We start from the raw sequence: 26,644 nt of genomic DNA, 5'->3' as shown, positions 1-26,644 counted from the left end.
CTTGCCATATTTAGAAAGTTTTCAGCCATTATTTCTTTGAATATTATTTAGCCCTACTTTCTGACTTTCTTCTCCTTAGATTCTAATCATGAATGTTAGCTCTTTTGCTATTGTCTTACATGTCTCTGAGACTTTGTTAGTTATTTTCCCCCCATTTTCTCTCTGTTCAGATTGGGTGAATACTGTTGATCTATCCTAAAGTTTATTGATTCTGTCTTCTGCCCATCTAGTGAGTTTTTTCTTTCAGTTATTATATTTTTTCATTTCTGTAATTTCTATTTGGTTATTTTTTTGTAACTTCTATTTATTTGTTGAGATTCTTTATTTTTTATTTCAATAGAATTTTAAATTGCTTTTAAAATAATTTTTATTCTGGCTGCTTTATAATCCTTGTCAGATAATTCCAACAATTGATTTATCTCAGTGTTGGGTCTATTGTTTATCTTTTCTTGTTAATGTTATGATTTTCCTGCTTCTGGCATGATAAGTGATTTTCCATCGAGTCCTGATTATTTTTGAGGTTATACTGTGAGGCTCTGGATCCTATTTCATCTTTTTTTTTTTTTAAGCAGGCACTCCCCCTGTTGAGGTATAGCATGAAAGCCAGATGGGCATATTTGTTCAGCTTCCTGCTGAGTTCACTGACACCACTCCAGTAAAAATGGGTTTTGACTCATACTGTATCAGTCTGGTAGAGTGGAACTTCACCTACCCTCTTTGGTCCCCTTCACACTTTTCTGGCTAAAGTGGGTCACCAACTTGCACTGCCTTGTATCTCTGCTTGGGTTATAACGTTAGCTCCCTGCTGCTGAAGTCACTGTCACCAGAGAGTGTGAATCAGAGGGCTGACACACACTGCTTCGTTGCAGCAGGAGGCAGAAGCTTGGCTCCACTTTGTGCCCCACTGACACCAAGGGATGGGAGAAGTAGAGTGCCACCCAGCCCTGCTTCCCATCACTTGATTCTGCTTTGTTGACGGCAGCTGGGAGGGAGGCTCAGCAACCTGGTCCCACTGGCACCAGAGGAAAGGAAGCGGAGTGTTGACTAGTTGGTCTCATACTACCTTATTCTACCTCATTGGTGTTGAGTGGGGCTGGAGGCTCCTAATTGGGACCCCGTGACATGGAATCTGGATGGGGAGCAAGAGCAGGAGTGCTGCTAGTAGTGTTTTTAACTGCTTCATTCGATCTCTTTGCTGTTGCTTGATATGGAGGTTTAGTTTCCCACTAGGCCTCACTGACACCAGGAGTAGATGGGAAGTGAAGTGGTCACTACTACGGACTTACACTTTGTTCAGACTTGGTGCAGGGTGGGAGTGGAGGCTCAGCTTTCCCCTGGCCCTGCTGTTACTGCCCTGGTGGGGGAGTTAGAGCATATCTTAGCTTCTGCAAGAGGGAAATGGAAGATCAACTCCCAGATCATCCCATTGACACTGCACCTGTCAGGTGAATTGGAATACACTACCTGCCTCTATGGGGGTAGGGATGGCATGGTGTGAAAGATCAACTTTCTACTTGATCCCAGGCCTACTGAAATTCTGGGGTAGGGAGGTACAGTTGTACAGTTGATGTCTAGTTTGAGAGGGTGGATATTGCCAAGAATGTTTTTGTTGTTTAGTGACCCTATTCCTCATCAGTTAAGTAGATCAGATTTGTCTTGGAGGTTTTTTTTTTTTTCTTTTTCTTTTTTGGTTTGTGATTGTTGGTGATTCTGGGTTGGAGATTTCAGCACCCTGTCTGGGATATATGGATACAATAAGGAAACTCAGCGATCTCATTGCCTTGGTATTTCTCAAGTTCTGAGATTTCTAGCCCATCTGCCTTCTTTCCACCTTTCAGAGTCTTCATATACATGTGTGTGTTATGATCAGGGTTTTTTAATTATAAGAGGGAGGACCTGAGAGCAACAGGTTGTGATCTTGGTTTTGATCTTGGGTTGATATTTTAGCCAAATTAAATATTGCTTTGAATAACTAAAAACTTTTTTTAAGTAATGGATTAAATTGTCACACTAGTCACAAAGTAGCTAGTCAATAAATAGTCACAAAATAGCTAGTCAATAGCTAGTTCACAAAAGTCAGTAGTTTTATAAATGTGTTTTCTATGTGTCTGCTAAACATTTCTTCTTTGACTTCTCTTCTGCTCATGCTAGGTTAAGACTCTGGCATGAAGATTTAAGCAGCTATACAATAGGCCTGTGTATGAGGAACCAGACTTAAGAGTTCTATTGAGCATAGGTGGCTGTTCTCACCAGTCAGGTGAGCCATGTAAGTAAAAGCCTAAAGCAGTCAGCCAGAGAAATGGGCATAGGTAGTAGGTACCAAGGGTTCAGAGAGCCAGACTGAGCTCACAGTTTGGGATCAAAATTGGGACACCTGGGTAGCTCGGTTAAGCGTGCCAGTTTGGCTCAGGTCATGATCTCACAGTTTGTGAGTTTGAGCCTGGCGTCGGGCTCTGTGCTGACAGCTTAGAGCCTGGAGCCCACTTCAGATTCTGTGTCTCCCTCTCTCTCTGCCCCTCCCCCACTTATGCTCTGTCTCTTTCTCTCTCTCTCTCAAAAATAAATAAACATTTAAAAAATTTAAAAAACTAATACAGAGAGTATCTCTGAGTTTATAAATGAAGAGAATGGGAGGAAATAGGTGTACCTGGATAGAGTAGAGCGTGATTTGGCAAATGAGGCAGATTTTGTGAATTATCTTCGCCTGCCAAATCTACCTTCCACATAGACTAGTTATATCAGTTAGGAATGCATTCTGCAGCAAGTGGCTTTAATTTGTTTCTTGAATCAAGAGTAAGGGGTATAGGCAGCTCAGTAATGTCACCAGGGAGCTAGCCCCTTTCCATCTCTCACTCTTTCTCAGTGAGTAGAGAGCCTCATGCTGGTCTTCTTGTGATCTCAAGATGGCTTCTACATTGCCAGACATCATGTTCATTTCTAGGCAGGAATATGAGGGGTAAAGCACTAAGGGGAAATGCCTATATTAGAAGATCAAAAGCTTCCCTATAACTGCAGGGGTTCTGGCAACTGACTGCAGGGAGTTGGCTCATTGCTTGCTGAAATATCAAGTTCCGTTGTAAGGAAGAAGACACTAGCAGGGCCTGCCTCACTGTACCGTTACATCTTCCTCCAGAAAGTAATGTGTGCATGTTTATTTTAGTTCCTTGGGTGGGAGAAAAATAGTATCTCAAGGAAAGAAATATATCCAGAATTCCCTTTTTAAAAAGATCTTGTCTTCTGTACATGTCTTGTTGAGGCTCTGCTTTTTCTACATTTGCAGTATTCTCTGGGGTTTGTGGAAGTAGTGTTAAGAGACATACATTAAAAATGTGTGTGACAACTGATTTTGAATAATTAAGATTTTATAGAAGTACTGATCAGTATAAAGTACTGATGCACAACTACAGTTCTCATGGGGTAGGGCACTTCCTAGGGAATCACTTCAAATCTCTGGGACTTTTCAAACCTTCACTTCTCTTCTAAGATCCTGATTTGTCCCTTGGGGGCAGAGTGAGACTATCTGCAGTGAAATAAGAGCTAGTATTGATGGGAGGGTGGTTGGGTATATGAACATGGGGAAGGCAGGAAAAATCAGGTTGCATTCCATTGGATATTTATTCTTTTTCAGGCACTGAAAAATGGCTCTTAAATAGACACAGTGTCATTAACAAATAATTTAAACTTGGAAGTTCATATCATTTTTTTGTCTAGGTATATAGATATGAATTTATTATATTAATATTTGTACTATGCATTACTTAAACTTTCAGAAACCTAAACAAATTTTATTCACATCATTTAGTTCTAAGACCAGCTAGTCTTTTTGTTGTCTTTTCATTGTTCACCACTACTAGATTGTGTTCCCGACCAAAATCCTTGGGTATGCAGTGTACTGTTTTCCTTTATTCCTTCTCTCTGTGGACATGTGCAAACGGTAAATAGAAGTTGACAGGTGTTTTTACTATTGGTATAAATAATGCCTACATGGGTTTCTTGTTACTAGATCTGGCAAGGTTATGGAGATTGATATTTATTCAACAATGTTGCTAGACCTATGTATACATGTATATCTTTTATAACCACTATAACTTTGAAAGCTCTTCTGTGTACCATTGTGTTATCATTATAACAATGTAGTTACCAAAATAAGGTACATTTTTCTGCTTTGTTTTTTTAAAGGAGGTCTCTTTTTCCCCCAGCTTTTTAATCAGCAGTGTAGAATTTTGGTTCTAGACATTCAGTATTCTTTCTATTTATTTTTTCCGCTTGAATTTCCCTTGCTTAAATTAGTTATTTTTCATTATAAAATGCAATTTTTATTGGACTAAAGCCTAGTGGGAGTTATAAGAATGAATGAAGAGAAACCGTGTATTAGATGGTGTAAACAGTTAAGTCTCTGCTATTTCTTAGCCCCATGACCTTGCCTTGTAATCTTTTCATACTTTTGTTTCTTCATCTAGAAAATGGTCAAAGAACCAGCTACTTCGTAGGAATGATGTACACTTTACTCTGCCTGGCAGGAATTCAGTTATGTCTCACTCCTCTCATCTTCCTTTTTTTCCTTTCCTTGTTTTTTTTTTTTTTTTTTTTTTTGTTTGTTTGTTTTTAAACTCAGGTTCATAGCATACAGTTATTCCTCCGTAGATATCATCTCATTCCCACCTACCTTGGATATCTGAACGTTACCTAATATTATAAGGGAAGTTCTTATGTCAGGAAATATCTCAATCTCAGCTATACTAAAACAATGAATTCCTTTTTAAATGGTGACTTAAAATGCCTAGCCCAACTTTGAGATTTTGTAGAAACCATGACTTTAGAACTTAATTGTTACTTTTATTTATTATACTCTTTTATTTCCAAATGCATAGTGAGGTGTTATAAAAAGACATAATAAAATTAACAACTTGCCAGAAAAAAAGAGAGGAAGGTGTTGTATAAAAACTAAGAAACAAAATAAGTGAACCCTGAGGGTCAACAGTTGAGTGTAGCTTTCCTGCAAATCCTTTTACCTGAGTTTCAGGGATCTTACATAGTCTTTTTGTAGGAAAAAGAGTAGAGTAGGGATTGGAGAAGTGGTTTTTATTTAATTAATTAATTAATTAATTAATTAATTAATTTAAGCAAGGCTGACTTAGCACTGGAAGAAATCTATAAGAAGTCCACAGGAAATAACTAGGAGGGCAGTTAGACCCTAGTGAGAACCTACACCATCTGTGTAACTTGAAGCCAGTCCTGGTAGTGACAGGTGGCTGCCCTACTAATGCTCCTGTTCACTAAGGAGGCAGCAGAACTTTTGTAAAGAATGCAGCCCCAGTTTACCTTTCTGTTAGCTTTCTTTAGCTCTTCATCTCTCTGCCCAACTCCTACTGCTTCAGTTACCACCAGGCCTGAACACACAAGTCAGATCATGTTATTTTAGCTTAGGAATAGGCTGGTTTTTATTTGTTACAGATTTGAATTAATGTATCTTCCAAAAAGTGTGCAATTTGATTTCTTCTAAGATCCTTTATTTTGCATTTTTCTAAAGAGGAACAGTTTGAAATTAGTGAACAATGAATTAACTCATTGAGTGAGGTATATGATCAACAACTCCTATTATATCCATTTTGAGGATGGATAAACAAATAAAAAGATTAAATAATAGTGTCACACAGCAGATTAACTACTTTGTCTTTTCTGTATTACCATTTGGATTAGTTGAAGAAACCAAAAAAATATAGCTATGGCAAACGATAGCATGAAGATATTGTCACTGGAGACTTGTTTTGAAGGGACAGGGCACACCAGTTCTTGAGTCTTGCCTTGTTGTACTAAAGAAACCCACTGTATAGAAAGCCATCCAGTATTAGCAAGAAATGGGTTGGTTGAGTTGGCAGATCTATTAGGAAAGCTGTCCCTGGAAACAATGTGAAGAACTCAACAAGAAATCTTCATGTATTACATGCCTTTTTAAAAAGTAAACTGAAAATGTGATGAAAATTGAAAATGCTTTTATTAGCCAGAGTGACTCCACATCTGAAATGACTAATTTGGACATCCATTCTTTGTTTATAGCGTCTTCACCTTCCAACGTGGTCAGTTTCATTGAGGTCTGAGGTCTATTGCTATCTCTACCTTCTCTGTCTCTTTATGTTATCCCATTTTTCCTATTCAACTTAGCTTCCATAGTCTGTGATGTCAGCTGTTCCTCTGACAATAAGTTAAAGTCCATTGTCCCATTATCCTTATATCAGCCTGGAAAACCCCTACTGTGGATGACTCCAGCTACCACACACTGGTACCCTAGCTGCCGGGAACCCGATACTACCTATTATTTCCTCTTTCTAGAGTACTTTTTACTTTCTCTTTTTCTACAAACTCCTTCCTTTCCAACAGCATTCCTTAGGACTCTCCAAACAAAGGAAAACTTCACTCAGTCTGAGGCTTCTTCCAGCAACTGCCTTAGCCCCTTCTTCCTTTTAATGCTAGTCTTATTAAATAAATTATCTGAACTTATTGTCTCCATTTTCTTATTTCCACACACACCTTGGCTTACCATAACCTGGCTTCACCTGGCACCATTTCAAAGAATATGTTCTAATTCAGGAAACAGTTACTTCTATGTTACTAAATCTAAAAGATTATGCTAGTTCATAATTTTTCTGGACTTGCTAGCCAGCATTGACGCAGTATTTGACTTGTTCTATTCAAAATACTCTTCTTTTACTTCCATGATATCATATTCTTTTGGTTTTTATGTTGTTTCTTGTAACTGTTACTTCTCATTATCCTTTCATGGCCTCTTCACTTCTTCCTGTTCTGGAAGATTTTCAGGGCTTTGTCCATAGCTCTCTTCTATTTTTATTCTATATTCTCTCTTTACTTTCCAGTTTATCTTATCCCATCCCAACACCTCAATTACCCTCTTTGGGTTGTAGGTTTATGAATCTCTAGTTCCACTTCTAACTTCTCTGAGCTCCAGATTAATCTATTCAACTTTTCATTCAACATCTCCACTTGGAGGCATCACAGCTTCAACAGTGCCCCAAAGTGAGCTGGTCAATACACTTGAGTTTCTAAGTTAAGAAAATGTTACCCTCATTATCACCATGCAGCATTAATATTGTTCAGAGTCTGTGTCCTACAGTCAGACTGACTGCCTGGGTTTGAATCTTGGCATCCCACGTTATGAGTGGTGTGGACTTGGGTAAATTGCTTAAATAAAATACTCTTTGTCTTAGCTTCCTACTCTTTAAAATGAGAGTAATAATGCTGCCCATATCGCAGGATTATTCTGAGTATTAAGTAGGGTTTTGTAAGGTATATGTATATATGTAAATTTATAAAATACATGAATTACTTATATAACAAACTATAATTATGTTTATCATCAATCCTGGGCATCATTCTTAACTTAATTCTTCCTATTTTATTACCTTATTCCTGAGTATCTCTTGAATCTGCCCCTATTCCTCTCAAACCATATAGCCACCATCCTGGTCCATTCTCTGTTTGGACATCTGCATTAGTCTCCCTACATGACCTATTGCCTCTTTCCAATCCATTCTTTACTCTGAAACCTAGGTCAGATACATACCTCACCATTGCACTTTACCACTGTACCTGCCATGGGTTTGTACTGTTTTTAGAATAAAGTCTAAAATCCTCTTTATGGTTTGAGACTTTGTGTGATCTCTGGCTCTTGCTTATCCCTCTAGCCTCACTATCTATGTTCCAGTCACCTTAGACTTTTTCTTTCTTTTTTTCTTTTCTTTTTTTCTTTTTTTCTTTTTGTCTTTTGCAGTTCCTAAAAGGTACCGTGCTCTCACCTCTGACCCTTTAAATGTACTGTAACATCTGCTGGGGATTCCTCTCCCTTCCACCATCTTTTCTCTCCCCTTTTTTGCTAGTCTTAGATAACATGTCAAATCCTCAGGAAGGTATTCCATGACCCCTGATGGGGGTTCCATGACATTCTTCCCCCCTCCTCCCCATACTATAATGTTCTTCACACTTACAATTATTTAATGTTTGTATTTCTGGCTGTCATGTAAATTCCATGGAAACCAGTCTTATTCTTTGCTTGATCTATCCCAAGCACCTAACACAGGGTCTGTCATATAGTAATGTTGCCAAATATTTGTTGGATTGATTAATTTATAAGCAAATATGAAGAATGTATATGGTGGCTTCTTGTTTGAGAAATTTTCCACTCTTTGATTCTTGTAAGCAGTACAAGGCCTTTCCCTGTAGATGTTGAAAAGGCCAGACACTTACTTGCTCAGCCTTATTTGCAATTAAGGATGACTTTCTCTGACAGTTCTATCAAATTAGATGTAGGTAAAATTCTGATGGGGGGTTGTGGGAAATTTTGCATCACTCCTCTTATTGCTTCCTTCTTATTCTTTCTATATGAAATTCAGAGGACAGAGTTGAGGCAGATCAGCATTTTTTGCAATGTTGAGTTTCTTGTGAGGATGAACATGACATTCTTTTTTTTTAATTTAAATTTTAGTTAACATACAGTACAATATTGGTTTCAGGAGTAGAATTCAGTGATTCATCACTTACATACAATACCCAGTGCCCTATTTAATACCTGCCACACATCTAGCCCATCTCCCACCCACCTCCCTCCATTAACCCTCAGTTCATTCTCCATCATTAAGAGTCTCTTGTGGTTTGTTTCCCTCTCTCCTTCCCTGCCCCATATGTTCATCTGTTTCTTAAATTCCAAGTATGAGTGAAACCATTATGGTATTTGTCTTTCTCTGACTTATTTCACTTAGCATAATACATTCTAGTTCCATCCACATCATTGCAAATGGCAAGATTTCATTCTTTTTGATGGCTGAGTTATATTCAATTGCATATATATACCGCATCTTCTTTATTAGTTGATGGACATTTGTGCTGTCTCTATAGTTTGGCTCTTGTTGATAATGCTGCTGTAAATATTTTGGTGCATGTATCCCTTCGAATCTATATTTTTGTATCCTTTGGGTAAATACCTAATAGTATAATTGCTGGATCATAGGGTTCTATTTTTAGTATTTTGAGGAACCCCCATACTGTTCTCCAGAGTAGCTGCACCAGTTTGCATTCCCACCAACAGTGCAGGAGGGTCCCCCTTTGTCCACATCCTTGCCAACACCTATTGTTTCTTGTGTTGATAATTGTAGCCATTCCGACAGGTGTAAGGTGGTATCCCATTGTGGCTTTGATTTGTATTTCCCTCATAATGAATGATATTGAGCATCTTTTCATGTGTCTATTAGCCATCTGGATGTCTTTGGAAAAATGTCTATTCATGTCTTCTGCCAATTCATAACTGGATTATTTGTGTTTTGGGTGTTGAGTTTGATAAATTCTTTACAGATTTTGAATACTAGCTGTTTATCAGATATGCCATTTGCAAATGTCTCCTCCCATTCCTAGGCTGCCTGTTAGTTTTATTGTTTCCTTTGCTGTGCAGAAGCATTTTATCTTGATGAAGTCCCAATAGTTCGTGTTTGCTTTTGTTTTCCTTGCTTTTGGTGACATATCAAGTAAGAAGTTGCTCCAGCTGAGGTCCAAGAGGTTGCTGCATTCTCCTCTAGGATTTTGATGGCTTCCTGCCTCACATTTAGGTGTTTAATCAATTTTGAATTAATTTTTGTGTAAAGTGTAAGAAAGTGGTTCAGTTTCATTCTTCATGTTGCCATCCAGTTTTCCCAGCACCATTTGTTAAAGAGACTTTCTTTTTTCCACTGGATATTTTTTTCCTGCTTTTGAACATGACATTCTAAGACAGAAGAAGCCTGGGTCATTGATAACATCTTGGTGCCCTTTTACCAGCCCTGAAATATTTCTCTCAAGACTTGTTGTTATGTTAGAATAATTAACCTCTGTATGGTTAATATATACTCTTGTCTGGTTTGTGTTATATGTAACCAGATAAAATTCCTGATACATAAACTTAATAACCTACATCACTTATTTAGTACCTAGCATGAGCTATTTTATGATAGTGGGTGGATGGATGAATGGATGGATAGATGGATGGGTGGGGTAGGGGCGTAGATCAGATGGGTGAATGAGTAGCAACCACTAGATTATAAACTACTAGAGCATTAAGACCACATTATCTATATTTGTATCACCCCTTCCTCACCCAGCTCTATCCACCCTCAGCACTATCCTGCATATCCTAGATGCCCAACAAATACTTATTGACAATGATGCTGATTATGGATTGAAGACATTATTTCATTAAAGAAGGCTCTGAGTTATAGGTTTAATTTGGATTCTAAAAATGAAATCCGCTAAGAGGGTAGCTTCTGGACTTTCACAATCTAGAGTCTCATACGCATTTGGATTAATCTTCGGTATGTCCCTGATAATTTAGAAAACCAAGTATATTTATAAAAGTTAGAATCAAGACATCTTGGCAGATGTCCTCAAAGGTGTTTAAAACAAAACAACCTTTATTAAATGGAAGGATATCAAGTCGCATAATTCTCTACAAAGATTGCACATTATGAATAAGATGACCATAATATTTGTAGTCCATATTGGGAACTTTTTGAGAGTAAAAGGAGGTGTTATTAAGAATTATTCTTTTTAAAGACTTTTTAAGAACAATTTTAGGTTTATAACAAAATTAAAAAGGAGGTATCAAGATTTTCTATATCCTCCCTGCCACCACACATGCATTGCTTGCCCCTTACCAACATCACTCACCTGAAGTAGACATGTTTTTAATCAAGGATGAACCTACCTTGACCAATCATGGTCACCTAAAGTCCCTGGTTTACCTTAGGGTTCCCTTTTATTGTTATATTTTATAGGTTTGGAAAAATGTATTGTGACATGTTTCCATTTCTTGTATCATACAGAATAGGTACACTGTCCTAAAAATCCTCTGTGTTACGCCTCTTCATCTCTCCACCCCCAAACCACTGATATTTCAATTGTCTCCATAGTTTTACTGTTTCCAGAATGTCATATGGTTGGAATCATACAATATGTAACCTTATCAGATTGCCTTTTTTTTTTTTTACTTAATAACATGCATTTAAGGTTCTTCCAAGTCTTTTTATGACTTGATAGCTCATTTCTTTTTAGTGCCAAATAATATCTTATTGTCTGTATATACCATGGTTTATCTATTTCTTTACTGAAGGACATCTTGGTTGCTTCCAAGTTTTGACAATTATGAATTAAGCTGTTCTAAATATCCACATGCAAGTTTTTGTGGACATAGGTTTTCAACTCCTTTGGGTAGATGCCAAGGAACAGGATTGCTGGGTCATATGGTAAGAGTATATTTGGTTTTGTAAGAACTGCCAAACTGTCTTCCAAAGTGGCTGTATTTTATGCATATCTACCAGCAATGCAAGATAGTTCCTGTTGCTCTGCATCCTTCCCAGCATTTGGTGTTGTCAGTGATCCGACTTTTGGCCATGCAGATAGGAGTATAGTGGTATTTCATTGTTGTTTTGGTTTGTATTTACCTGATGACATATGCTGTGGAACATATTTTTATTTGCTTATTTGCCTTGTATATCTTCTTTGGCGAACTATTGAGATGTTTCGTCCATTTTAAAAAAATTATCTTTAATATTTTTTATTTTTGAGAGAGAGAGAGAGAGAGAGCAAGCATGAGCAGGGGAGGGGCAGAGAGAGAGGGAGGCACAGAATCTGAAGCAGGCTCCAGGCTCTGAGCTGTTAGCACAGAGCCCGATGTGGGGCTTTGAACTCACAAACTGCAAGATCATGACCTGAGACGAAGTCAGACGCTCAACTGACTGAGCCATCCAGGCGACCTATGTGGTCCATTTTTTAAATGTGTCATTTGTATTCTTATTGTTGGGTTTTAAGAGTTCTTCATTTATTTTCTTTTATTTGTAAAATGTTTGTTTATTTATTTTGAAAGAGAGAGAGCGCAGAAGCAAGAGAGGAGAGAAAATCCCAAGCAGGCTCCTTGCTGTCAGTGTAGAGCCCAACACAGGGCTCAATCCCACAAACCATGAGATCATGACCTGAGCTGAAATTTTTAAAAGAGTCAGATCCTCAACCAACAGAGCCACCCAGGTGTCCCAAGAGTTCTTCTTATATTTTAAGTAATAGTCCTTTATCAGATGTGTCTTTTGCAAATTTTTTCTTCTAGTCTGGATTTTCTTCTAATTCTCTTAGTATTGTTTTTTGCAGAGCAGAAGCTTTTTAATTTTGATAAAGTTTAGCTTATCAATTCTTTCTTTCATGGATCATGTTTTTGGTGTATCTAAAAATGCATCACCATACCCAAGGTCATCTAGGTTTTCTCCTCCGTTATCTTGAAGGAGTTTTATAGTTTTGTACTTTGCATTTAGGTTTATGATCCATTTTGAATTAATTTTTGTAAGGACTATAAGGTCTGTGTCTGGATTCTTTTTTTTTCATGTGGATGTCTAATTGTCCAGCAATATTTATATGGGTCTATTTTTGGACTTTATCTTCTTTCCATTAATTTCTTTGTTCTTTCACCATTACCACACTATCTTGACAACTGTGGTTTTCAAGTAAAGTCAGGTAGCATCAGTCTTCCAACTTTGTTCTTCCATTTGTGTTGGCTCTTCTGGCTCTTTTGCCTTTCTATATAAACTTCAGAATCAGTTTATCAATATCCATTAAATAAGTTGTGGGGTTTTCATTGGCATTGAATTGAGTCTGTAGATCAACTTGGGAAAAACTGACATTTTGACAGTATTGAGTCTTCCTGTCTATAAAGATGGAATATCCTTCAGTTTATTTAGTAAATGAATCTTGTATAGATCTTGTATATATTTGTTAGATTTATACATAAGTATTTCATTTTGAGGGATGCTAAGGTAAATGCTAACGTGTTTTTTAATTTAAAATTTCATATGTTCTTTGCTGGTACATATATAGGAAAGTGATTTACTTTTTGTATATTAACCTTGTGTCCTGCAACATTGCTTTGACTGCTTATTAGTTCCAGAAGTGTTTTTGTTGATTCTTTCAAATTTTCTGCATAGATAATCATGTCACCTGGGAACAAAGACAGTTTTATGTCTTCCTTCCCAATCTATATACTTTTTATTTCCTTTTCTTGCCTTATTGCATTACAAGGACTTCTTGTACAATGTTGAAAAAGAGTGGTGGGAGGGGATATCCTTAACTTGTGCCTGATATTAGTAGGAAAGCTTTGATTTTTCACCATTAAGTATGTTTCTAGTTTACTTTTTTTTAAAAAGATAGTCTTTATTAAGTTGTGAAAGTTCCATTTTATTGCTAGTTTACTGTGAGATTTTATTCATGAATGGATATTAGATTCTGTCAAGTGTTTTTTTTTTTTTTTGCATCTGTTCATATGATCTTGTAATTTTTCTTTCTGATACTGTCAATGTGATGGATTATATTACTTAAGTTTTGAATGTTGCACCAGCCTTGCACACCTGGGTTAGATCCCACTTAGTAAGGGTATATAAATCTTTCAAAAAAAAATGTTTGTGGATTTGATATGCTAATATTTGGTTGACAATTTTTGCATCTATCCTCATAAGAGATAATAATCTGAGTTTTCTTTTCTTGTAATGACTTTGTCTGGTTTTGCAATTAGGGAAATGCCTCTGTCATTGAATGAATTAGGAAGTATTTCTTATGTTTCTACTCTTTGAAAGAGATTGTAGAGAATTGGTATAACTTAACCTTAAATGTTAGAATTCACCAATGAACTCATTTGGGTTTGGCTTCCTGTTTGGAAGGTTATTAATGATTTATGCAATCTTTAAAATAAATATAATCTGATTCAGATTGTCTATTCCTGTGTGAGTTCTTTCAAGAAATTGGTCCATTTTATCTAAGTTATCAAATTTGTGGGCATAGAGTTGTTCATAGCATTCCTTTCTTATCCTTTTATTGTTCATAGTATTTGTAGTGATGTCTTTCCTCTTTCATTTATGTTGTTAATAATGTGTGTCCTCTCTCTCTTTTTCTAGATAGCCTGGTTAGAAAATTTTCCATTTTATTGATTTTTTTTCAAAGGAACAGCTTTTGGTTTTGTTGATTTTCTCAATGGATTTCCTGTTTTAAGTTTCATTGATTTCTGCTCTAATTCTTGTTTCTTTTCTTCTGCTTACTTTGTATTTAATTTGCTCTGCTTTTTCTAGTTTTCTAAGTTAGCTTAGATTATTGATAATTTATCTTTATTCTTTTCTAATCTATGCATTCGATACTATGACTTCTCTAAACACTGTATTTTTTCCTGCATCCCACAAATTTTGGTAAGTTTTATGTTTTTATTTTCATTTAGTTCAAATATTCTTTAGTTTCTTTTGAGAATTCTTCTCTGACTCATGTATTATTTAGATGTTATTTATTCTCCATACTTTGGGGGATTTTCCAGATATCTTTCTATTATTGATTTCTAGTTTAATTCCATTGTGATCTGAGAGAGCAAATAGTGGATGATTTCTGTTCTTTTAAATTTGTTAAGATGTGTTTCATGACCCACAAGGTAGTCTTTCTTGGTGAATGTTCCATGTGAGCTTTAGAAGAATGTATATTCTGCTCTTGTTGGATGTGGTCTATTGATGTCAGTTATATCAACTGTAGTGGTATTATTGAGTTCAAATATGTCCTTACTGATTTTCTCCCTACTGTATCTGTCCATTTATTATACAGGGGTGTTGAAGTTTCCAGCTATAGTGTGGATGCATGTATTTCTCCTTGCTGTTCTATCAATTTTTGTTGCAGGTTGTTTGGCTTCTTATATCTTCTTGGAGAATTGACCACTTTATCATTAAATAATTCCCTTCCTTGTCCCTGATAACTTTTCTTCCTTTAAAGTTTGTTCTGTCTTTGGGGCGCCTGGGTGGCTCAGTCGGTTGAGCGTCCATCTTCAGCTCAGGTCATGATCTTGCAGTCTGTGAGTTCGAGCCCTGCATCGGGCTCTGTGCTGACAGCTCAGAGCCTGGAGCCTGTTTCAGATTCTGTGACTCCCTCTCTCTCTGCCCTCCCCCCACTCATGCTCTGTTTGTCTCTCTCTGTCAAAAATTAATAAACATTAAAAAGTTTGTTCTGTCTGAAGTTAATATGGTTATTCCTGTTTTCTTTTGATTATTGTTAGTTAATCAAAATGTTTTTTTTTCCCCTTTATCTATTTACTTTTGGTCTATATGTGTCTTTAAAGTGGGGTTCTAGGGGCGCCTGGGTGGCTCAGTCGGTTAAGTGTCCGACTTCGGCTCAGGTCACGATCTCGTGGTCCGTGAGTTCGAGCCCCGCGTCGGGCTCTGTGCTGACTGCTCAGAGCCTGGAGCCTGTTTCGGATTCTGTGTCTCCCTCTCTCTCTGACCCTCCCCCGTTCATGCTCTGTCTCTCTCTGTCTCAAAAATAAATAAACGTTAAAAAAAAATAAAAAAAAATAAAGTGGGGTTCTAGCAGACAATATAGAGTTGGTTTGTGTTTTTGAATTCACTCTGATAATCTCTGTCTTTTAACTGGTGCACTAAGACCTTTGACATTTAAAATGATATTGATATAGTTGGATTAATATCTACTATACTTCATACTGTTTTCTATTTATTACCCTTGGTTTTGTTCTTATTTTTGTCTTCTACCCTTTTTCTGTCTTTTGTAGTTGAGCATTTTATATGATTCTGCTTTCTCTCCTTTATTAGCATGTCAGTTATACTTTTTTTTTCTTTTTTAGTGATTACCCTAGAGTTTGTAATAGACATTTACAACTAATCCAAGTTGACTTTCATATAACACTAGACACATCACAGGTAATATTGTGTTTATCTTATAATAACAAAATAATCCATGTTCCTTTCTCTTGTCCCTTGTGTCATTGCTGTCATTCATTTCACTTATGTAAAAGCATACATGGGACACCTGGATGGCTCAGTCAGTTAAGTGTCTGACTTTGGCTCAGGTCGTGATCTTGTGGTTCATGAGCTTGAGCCCCGCATCAGGCTCTGTGCTGACAGCCCAGAGCCTGGGGCCTGCTTCAGATTCTGTGTCTCCCTCTCTCTCTGTTCATCCCCTGCTTGGACTCTGTCTCTCTATCAAAAATTAATAAAAATTTAAAAAAATAACGAAATCATATATAAGTATACATATACATAAGAATAAATAAGTACATTGCTGCTATGATGAATGAAGAATAAGAAAAATTGGGGCGCCTGGGTGGCTCAGTCAGTTGAGCGTCCGACTTCGGCTCAGGTCATGATCTCACAGCTTGTGAGTTCGAGCCCCGCATCGGGCTCTGTGCCGATAGCTCAGAGCCTGGAGCCTGCTTTGGATTCTCAGTCTCCCTCTCTCTCTACCCCTCCTCCACTCATGCTCTGTTTCTCTCTGTCTCAAAAATAAATAAACATTAAAAAAAATTTCTTAAAAAGAATAAGAAAAATAAAAGTTTTTTTTTTTTTTACTTCCACTTATTCCTTCTTTGATGCTCTTTTCTTCTTTAAATAGGTCCATGTTTATGACTGGTTTTCCTTCTCTCTAAAGAACTTCTTTAATATTTCTTATTAGGCAGGTGTACTAAATAGTATACTATATATACTATATATTGGCAACAAATTCCATCAATTTTTATTAGTCTGAGGAAATCTTTATTTCTTCTTCACTTTTAAAGGATAATTTTGCAGCATACAGAATTCTAGTTTGGTGTGTTTTTTTCTTACACTAAACACTTTGAATATTTCACCACACTCTCTTCTTGTTTGCTTGGTTTTTGAGGAAAAGTCAGATGTAGTTCTTATCTTTGTTCTTGTATAGGTAAGGTGTTTTTGCCCTCTGAATTTTTTCTTTATCTGATTTTCTTAGTTTGGTGATATGCCTAAGTGTGGGCATTTATCTTGCTTGGTGTTTTCTGAGGTTCCTGGGTCTGTGCTTTAGTGTCTGACATTAATTTGGGAAATTCCCGGTCATTATTGTTTCCAATATTTCCTCTGTTCCTTCTCTTTTTCTTCTTCTGGTATTCCCAATATGCATGTGTTACACCTTTTGTAGTTGTCCCATAATACTTGGATATTATGTTCTGTTTTTTTAAGTCTTCTCTTTGATTTTTTAGATTTCAAAGATTCTATTAATATATCCTCTAGCTCAGAGATCCTTTTCTTAGCCACGTTGTCTACCAAGCCCAGTAAAGGCATTCTTTATTCTGTAACAGTGTTTCTGATCTCTGGCATTTCTTTTTGGTTCTTTCTTAGGATTTCCATCTTTCTGCCTACATTGCCCATCTGTTCTTGCATGCTCTCTATTTTATCCATTAGTGCCCTTAGCATATTAATCATAGTTGTTGTAAATTCACTGTCTGATAATTCCCACATTGCTGGCATATCTGTTCTGATGCTTGTTCTATCCCTTCAGATTGTGTTTTTTTGCCTTTTGGTATGCCTTGTAATTTTTTCCTGATAACCAGGCATGATTTACTGTGTAAAGGGAACTGCTGTCAACGGCCTTCAGTAATATGATAGTGAGGGGTAGGGGAACAGGAAGCAATCTGTAGTCCTGTGATTAAGTCTCAGTCCTGTAGGGAGCCTCTGGACTGTGAACTTCATAAGATTCTCAGTTCTGCCTCTGCTCATCCCCACCCCCTCTGCCTCCAGCCCTTAGGTAAGACAGGATGGCTGGAGTAGATTGGAACTGGATATTTCCCTTTGCCAAGCCAGTTAGTATCTAATAATACTTATGCAGCTAGCTCTGGTTAACTAGTTTCCCTGGAGAGCAGGCCTTTTGTTAAGAGAACAGAGTGATCTGGCATATTCCTTTTGCCTTCCTCCTTCTGGAATCATAAGGGGATTTTTCTTTGATATTTGCTATGGGAACCTGATCAAGTTCCTAAAGGTAAATCTCACAATATTGTGGACACTGCACTATGACTGGGTTCTCCTGCAGTTTTTAACTCTTAGAGTTATCCACAGTGAGTCTCCAGCAATTTATCAATTACAGTTCAGGTTTTCTTACCCTCAATAACTATTCTTGAATAATAAGCTTAAACTGGAACTGCCCTAGGACTTATGACTAATTTTGAGAAAATAATTCATTTATATATGTTAAAAAATCAATGATTTTGATATAGATTTGAGTTAGCATAAAACTATGAGGCCATTCTCACTTCAATGTGTTTGCACATGTTTTTCCCCTGGCCAAAACAAATTACCCATTTTATTATTTTCTTTATGGTTAGATTATTTGGATTCTTCAAGATCCTTCTTTTTTATGGTGTTACCTACAGTTACTCTAGCCCATAATGATCTCTTTTGATACCATATAGCACTTATATTTTTAAACAAACCGTTTGGCAGTTGAGTATGTGCTGTCTTGTTGGGTGTTTTTTTTTTTGTTTTTTGGTTTTTTTTGGTGCTTGTTCTTCAGTCTTGCCTTTTTTGCATGTCAAAATTGTTGAGAACAGTAACTGTCTTTATTTTCCTTTGTAATACCCATGGGACCTAGCACAATGGTGGGTGCATAATAATAGGTATTTGCTAATTTGCCCAGTGATTGGAATGTATGAAATGAATCACGAAGCTAAGGTTTTCATATTACATTTCATTTTGATTTTACCACTCTACAAAACCTGGGAATGTTTACACATCTCCTGAAATGCACTCAAGCTAATGTGTTGTTGTCCTGTATTGTAAATGATATCCATGCCAAGAAGGGATTGATATGGAACAGTATATCTATTGCTGCCACTTCTGTTTTCTATTAACATTAAATGCATGTAGGCCTATAGATGGCTCTCTGCCATGAATTGCATCATTTACATTGGCTTTTAATATGCCTCCTGGCATTTCAGTTTCTGTTCTCAGCAGGCAGCCTCACTCACGCTGAATTTTCTAATATTTGTATCCAGATAAATGCTTAGAGAGCTGGGAAAGATATTCTTTCTTTGCTTCTACATGGTTTCAGATGAATGTCAGTGACACATTGGAAAGTGTATCGTTCAGATATAATTTAAAATATTGAATCATCATAATTTCCTAGAATTTATATTCTGTTTCTTCTTTTAATGGACATGAGTTTTTATATTGAGTTTTGTTGCCCATATATGATTACTCCTGGGTTTTGTCATCGTCTGCCCTCAAAAGAGGAGGGTTTTTTTTTTTCATCTGCTGCCAGCCAGTAGGCACCGTGTGCAGTGTCTGTGCCTGAGCTTAGAAAGGGGAGCAGAGAAACAGAGAGAGGGGAAAAATGGAAAATGCTTTACAACATTTTCTTTGCCCATGTTAGGGGTAGCGTATGGCGGAGAGGCTGGGAAGAAGGATAATGCATACTTAAAAGTGGTATTAGCTTCTAGTTAATCAAGGCTCAGAAGAGAAAAACATTTACTTTGTAATAATTATACATTTTTGTGTCAATAATTATGTAGATGAGCTTAACAAATATTTTTAAAGCTTTTTTTCCCCTTCAGAACCCTTTGTGTTCAAGAGAGTCATACTGTACACAAGATAAGGATACAAGAAATTACATTTTTTTTTCACAGAGTACTTTTTTTCACAATTTTTTATTAGTAAAATAATAGTTTTTTTTCAGGGAACAAGACTTCATTCATACTTAGAAGCATGTTCATAAATATTATGGATCTTTTTAATATTTTATGCAGCCATCAGAATAGTAGTTTTCAATTCTCAATTCTCTGTTGAAAAATATTTGAATGATTAGTTTATACATTCTGCTTTATTGGTATATTAGTGGAGGTCCCCTGGTAATTGCTCAGGAAAGAGCAATCAAACAACAACTCCTATCGCTATATGAGCTTTAATCCTATTATTTATCTAATTTAGAATTATTTTTATTAGAAATTAAAAAACTTAAAAATGGGACATAATTATTGTGCTGGGATCAGGGTAATCCTTCTGCCGCCGCTCCGCCCCCCCCTTCCCCAACTGTCTGCCATTTGTAAAAATCCTATAGACAAAGATTTAGGTTAACTCATTCATTCATTCATTTATTCATGAATGACTACCATTTTCTAATTTTTTCCAGATGGTATATCTTGAGAAGGACATTTGAATGTTGATTTGTATGTGTTTTGCATCATTCTGTTATTATTTTGACAATCTCAAGAGAGTAGTTTAGTCCAAATTCTATCATTAACATGCAAATAAAGTTGTGATGACAATAAATATGATGATATAATCAGGGAATGGAAAGAATGTCCCTGTTTTCAATATGTAATTCTGTCAAGTGTGTGGTCACAGTTCACATACCTCTTCACTATGTCTAATGAAACTATCTAGTTTAATGTGACTGCATAAGAGATGGTCAAAGAAGGTGGGAGAGTTAGGAGTGGGAACAGGATCTGGATAGGGAAGAAACAAAAAAAGTAAAACAAAGCAGTTGGTCAACACTTCTGTTAAAAAGCAAATGTACAGTAGGGAAACATAGTAGTATTTATGACCAATCTAAACAGCAGGATATCTCAAGACTCAAGCTTAGACTGGAAGTATAGCATTGCTAAGTAGAAGAACTAAGGCCACATTCACAACACTCTCTCACTAAGCCATTCATAGCTCTGTGATTTAAGTTTTCCTTATCCTTTTGTTAATAACTGTGTTTTTGCAAAATAATTTTGTGAAATGAAGTTAATGCTCTTCTAATATTAAACCAGAAGATTTTGGAGAGGCACAGAATGAGGAACAAAAATTAAAGATTGAAAATGCCTGGTAAGAATGTCCAGCAAATTTGAGGGGCTGCTAATCCAAGGAAAGAGAATGGCTTAAGTTTGTTTCCTTTTTCTCTAACCTTTTGCTTTTAGCCTGTCTTTATTTTTGTTAATTGTGTCTGTGAAAAGCAGCATTTTCTGGGAATATTTATCACCATTGTTCTGTGTTAGATTTTGTCCAGTGTTCTTAGATCTCTCTCACCAGCATTGCAGTCCAAACACAAGCCTGTCTTTTTTTTCTTTGTTTAACTTAATGTAAAACTAATTAGAGCATGAGCTGAAAACATATTATGTTTATGCCTTTGAAAATTAACTTTAGCGTAACCTGTTTTATAGCTCTTATTTTCTAAAAAGGAAAGTTTTATTTTCTTGTAAATGCTAAATCATAGACTTCTTTTTAATTTTATTTTCTTTGGCTAGACATTTTATTCATTCATATCTTTGTATCTAGAAGAATAGGTTATAATTTTCTCCATTTCCTATCCTCTTTTAAAGGGAAGAAGAGTTGGCTATTGAAGTAAAACTCAAAATTGTCAGCGAGCTATAAGCCAGTCATTTAGTACCTCATTTACACTATTATATTGGCCTGGCATTTTATGCGATGAGGGAAGGAAGACTACAATTAGAGGGCTTTCTAGGGTTGATAAGAATTATACTAAAAAAATTATATTTCACATAATTATAAACCTGTCTTGTTTGTCGCAGTGGAAAATATATGAACAACAACCACCACCCCTGTGCCTCTTTCCTCCAATGCTTTTCTTTCTTTTACACAAATCTGAAGTCAGTTTGGAGGCGGCTAGAAGAAGATGAAAGCGATTTGCTGTGGAAGCTAGAATATTAAGTGCTTTGGCAAGCATTTAGATTTCTCTCTCAGGAAGAAAGGAGTAGCATGCCAAATTCTTACCATGCAGAAGGACAGAGACTAACTAGGATTGATTCTGAAAACATTTTATGCCCATGAAAACAAATGTCTGTGGAAATTACCACTGAACTCTTTCCCTCTGTCAACCTCTGGGTTTCATAAGGGGATTTTAAAAAGACGTCCTTTTGGAAATACGTGTAAATTTATCCTTGTGCTTAACTTTTTTTCATGTGCATAACATTTGTGGTTCTTAGCTGTTGCTCACTTTCCTTTTTTGGTAATGCCATTTCCCACTCATTAGTTCCCGTCAATTGTTAGTAAGTATTAATTTAATTAAAGCAGAATGCAAAGTACAGTATGCAAATAAAAATCCATCTTCTAAAATGATATGCAAAGCAACAATCAAAAGTACAAAATCAGAGCAAAGTACAGTCCACTATATATTAGTAGCAGGATAAGAGTCAGGGTGCGTGGGTTCAAATCCCAGCTTGGTCACTTGCTGGTTGTGTGCCCTATTGCAGCTTTGTTTATCTCTCTGCCTCTCCATTTCCTTATCTGTCAAGTGGGGCTGACAGTGGATCTACCTCATAGGAGTATTGTGATGTTTGAATATGATAGCTGATGGGAACTTTAAGTGCAATATCTGGCACTTGGTAAGTGCTCAGTAGTGTCCTTTATTGTTTCTTTTTATTTTTATCCTTATTATGAATATTTACCTTACTGTAGGAAAATATGATTTTGAAAAATAAACATTTTGATATCAATAATATGCCCGCATTTAAAGCAGCATGCTGAGCTAACTCATTTACTTGAATGCCAAAATGAAGAGAAGTGAAATCTGAGAAGTTATAACTGGCCCAATATATAATGTGTGACCTCACCATACAGATGTTTGCCAAGAGCAATCCAAATTAGTAAATATCTAAATGATACACTATTTTATAAGTGCTCAGTTTTAATTTATTTAAGTACATGTAACTGATAAAAGCAGGACAACAAAGTACTGTGTGATTTAATACTTCATTGATGAGCTTTAGTAATCCCCCAAACCTAATGTTACAATTTTTACTTATTTCTAAATATCAGCAGTTCATACTTAAGTATTTTTTCTGAAGTTTAAAAGCAGGTATTATGTTAATATGTCCATCTTAAATAATGCAGACAAACTTCAGCCCAGCCTTTTGTTCGAACTATCAGAAATTCCCTGTTTATTTGGAATCAAATTGTAATTTAGCATTACATTTACAGAGCAACTCTAAGGCCTCTCTGTGCTGTTAATTGAGATCAGCACTGTGAGATTACTCCGAAGTGACACTCTGCCAGCCTTACTTGACAGAAGGGTGGGTGAGAAAAGAGGCTGCAACTTGGGTATAGGTGGCTATTTTTTAACAGCCATGCTTCTTTTTAACAGAGAGGATTAAAGTATTTATGGGAAGCCAGAGAAGCAATTTTCTGTTTGTTTGTACTGTTAGACTCCAGAAGAATTTTAATTTGGGGAAATGCAATCCAAGATTACTTAAGCGTGAGAGAAAAGTATACACAGTTTCCTCTTGAGGTTACATGATTCCATACTTAATAAATTATTAGTACTATAGGGAAGGCCCAGTACTGTCTCATTTCTGGACAGAGTGGAAGAATTGAAGGGATTATGAACTTTTTAATCTAAATAAGGGAGAGAAAGGCTTAATGGGCTAGTGAGGGAGAAGCATAAGGTGATTTTTTTATGGCATGCAACATAAGATTGGGTGTCAGTGAGGATCATCTAAGGGGCCAGGTTATCATCTCAGTGAACAGTTAAAATAAATGGTATTTGTCACCTCCCTGAACTCAACTGAGCTTGGCTCAGTTTCTCAAGACAAATATATAGCTTACTAGAAGGGGGTGAGACCTATCCATTGGCTATATCAGGGGCTAGGGAACACAACCTTAGCCTTATTATGCACTGTATAGGTCTTCCACTGCCACATACACACCCTCCTTGAATTTCTAGGAGGGTTGATGTATCTGGATATGCAGTTGACGAGAGAAGTTCAAGGCAAAGTACTAATAGCTACTAGCTTGCCCCAACAAATAGCAGGGCTCATGTTGATAAATCCAAAATTCTGATCACTCACTCAGTGATAGAGAAGCTGAATTGCCAAATTGTGGTCCTGGCCTGGAAAGAGAATCATTAAGGATCTAGTCTTAAGTGAGGTTACCAATAAATAGAAGACAAGATTACAAGAAAGTGAGATACAAGCCTATTTATTAAAGGAGGATAAAGGAATGAGCAACAAGAATGAATAGGTGTGGAGAGGTGGGCAGGGCTGTTGAACTTAGGTCTGAAGTCAGAATTGGTCCTAACAAGCAGGAAAGAAGGGAGGAGAAGGAAAAAGGCATGAAGGCAGGAGGTTGAGACTCTTAAGTGGGGAAATCATATGGCAGCAGCTGTGATCACAATAAAATAAAAGCTGACTGATGTTATCAATCAACAAGACCATGTATAAATTGAGCTTTATAGGAGAAATAAGATACTGGAGAGGAGGGGGAGGTTGAATGAAACAAATATACACCTATGTCTCAGTGGCATTTTCTTAGGTAATTTCTGGTAGAGCCATCTTTCAAAAATGCAAATCTGACTCCTGCTTCAAATCCTCTAGGGGCCCCATAGTACTGAGGGAAAAGTGCAAATTCCATAACATGGTTCACATGATCTTTAATTTGCCTTCAATTCTTGTCACTCCATGTGAACCACTAAGAATTAACCAGAATATGCCATCTTCTCTCAAACTTCTGTGCTTTGGCTAATGACCTTCTGGAACTCCTTCCTTGTTATGCCTTCCCTGCTTCACACTGACCCAAACTCATCCTTTACCACTCAGCTTTCTTGACCAACTTCCTATGAGCTCACATAAAACTCTGTGCATGCCTGCTGTTATAGTACTTAATCTTTAGTGCTGGTTGACCAACCAACCAGTCTTCTGCATTAACTGAAATTCTTCAGTGAATGAATAAATGTATGACTCAGATGAAACTTTGAGTGGAGAGAATTATTGCTAAGATTTAGTCCAGTTTGATGGTTAGTTTGTTTGAAGTACCTCAGACCTACTAATGATAGCTTCCTATTTACAGTGAAGGAGCCATCCAAAAACTTATAAGATATCTTCCTTAGCTGGCTTCTGTTTCTCAATAGAGCCTTTTGTAGGATACTGGTGCCTTACAAGGTCAGGATATATAGGAGAATCTCTGCTATTGAGGGCCTCTGGAATTCTAGTTATGACTTTGCTGTCATGGGAAGTTTTAGGTTCTATATTTTGGAGAGTAGAGAAACCTAAAAGAAATATCATTTCTGTCTTTAAGATCCTGGTGGAGAAATGGCACTGGAAAGATCTTTCCTAGCTATAATTTTTATCCCTGGCTTTTAAAGTCCATGGTGTAGGCTATTTGGCAAATATCTGAAGATCAAATAGGTCAGACTCTTTGCTTGTTTGGCCTTTTGACAAGCTGTGAGTATAAGAAAACACTGCTCTCATTAGCTCCCTTCATGTGTCTTTTAGATTGGCCTTACTGATCTTTAAGAAGGAAAATGCTAACATTCACTTTTACCAAGATGATAGGAACAGCATCCTTAGGTATGCTACTATCAATCTTCTCCCATAGTCAAAGAAAATGTCTGAGTCTGGGATAGAAAATTGGTTTGGGGTTAGTTAACATGCCCCAACTACCCCTTCCAGGGTGGGCAAAGGATCAGGTACATTGGGATGTCCAAGGAGTCTTCCAAGTTGAAAGCAGTGGGCCAAGGGGGAACTGAGAGGGACAGAAGTAAAAGGTTAGGAGTTGGAAACAGTTTGATGATTCAAGTAAGTTTGTAGGGCAGAACTTGAGACAACGCCTGAAATTGTGTGAGAAGGAGTCTTTGATGGAGCCAGCTCCATTCTGGACAGGAGTCCCCATAAAGGGAATAGCTCATTTGGCCAGATAGAGTCTCTGCAAGATTCACTAGGAAAAGAGGAACCTCTATTCTTGTTGGAAGTACCTGCCATCTGCTCAGCTTTCTGCCTTCTGCTGATACTTTCTGATACCATATTGAAATGAACACCACTTTAAATAAAAGCAATTACATAGAATGATTATAAGATTAATACTAAAAATAGAACATTGCTCCCCAAAGTGTGTTCCAAGGGATTTGTAAGAAATGTTATTGAAAAACTATCCTATGGTCAAATTTTAAGTTTGGAACATACTCATCTATCTTCTCTTGGTGATTCACTTTACAAATAGCACAGTAAAAACCCTAAGAAGTTTTACAGTATAAAAAACCTGTTATTTCCAATTTTATTTTACTATGAAACCATTTTTTGGAGTGCGCTGGGGCTTACTGTGGAACATAGTTTGACAACACTAAAATAAGGGTTAATAAAACATTTGATATGAAAAAGAAACTGTTAAAAATCAGGCAAAAATCCCTTAACTGGGACCAAAAGGAAATTGAGAAACTGGAGCTAGGATTCCCCAAAAGGTTTAAATGAGAAAACACCTGTAACTTATGTTGCATTGGACCTTTTGCATGGTTGGTGCTGGGTCATTTATTGCTGCTGTTGTCTTTTGCTGTTGTTGTTTGTTGTTTGTTTGTTGTTGTTTAATGGGAAATGAGATAGAAAAGGTTTATTCTTGCCAGTTTTGTGAGAGACAAGTTGCTGTCGGTAGGGTAGGTATCAGTCAATCTTTAAACTAAGGATCCCACTGCAACTTTGGAGCGGACAGTCATGATTTCTCCTTGCCTTCAAGTCTTAGTATCTTGGTAGCTGTCAGTATAAATTCTGATTTTTCTCTACGGTTTTGCCATTCTCTTTCTTTTTCTGTTTCTCTGTCTCTGCCTCTGTCTCTCTCTCTCTATTTTTTTATTATGCAAAATAAAAATGGAATTCATTTAATTTATAGAATTCCCCAAGTAAATGGTAGGCAACCAACTTATGTAATTTTCAGAGAAAAAATATTTGAGGTAGCCAAAGCTCATTTGGATGGGCTTTAAATGGCTTATAAAAACGTCTAAAATCCATCTAGTGAATCTCTGGAATTAGAATTTAGAATGGCAAACTTAAATGCCTATGGGGCAAAGCAGGTATCCAAAACTCACTGATTGTGAGTTTGTTTCA

General features: G+C 36.7%; 1 protein-coding gene across 9 annotated transcripts in view; it reads left to right on the top strand.

Moving 5' to 3' along the window:
* The window catches only part of LEKR1 (leucine, glutamate and lysine rich 1), a 225,671-nt gene that overhangs the window by 31,660 nt on the left and 167,367 nt on the right, over nucleotides 1-26,644 (top strand). The gene's annotated exons all lie outside the window — the stretch shown is intronic.

Source organism: Panthera leo, chromosome C2 (assembly GCF_018350215.1).
Source record: "Panthera leo isolate Ple1 chromosome C2, P.leo_Ple1_pat1.1, whole genome shotgun sequence".
Classification (NCBI taxonomy): domain Eukaryota; kingdom Metazoa; phylum Chordata; class Mammalia; order Carnivora; family Felidae; genus Panthera; species Panthera leo.
This window is presented reverse-complemented; position numbering and strand designations above follow the sequence as displayed.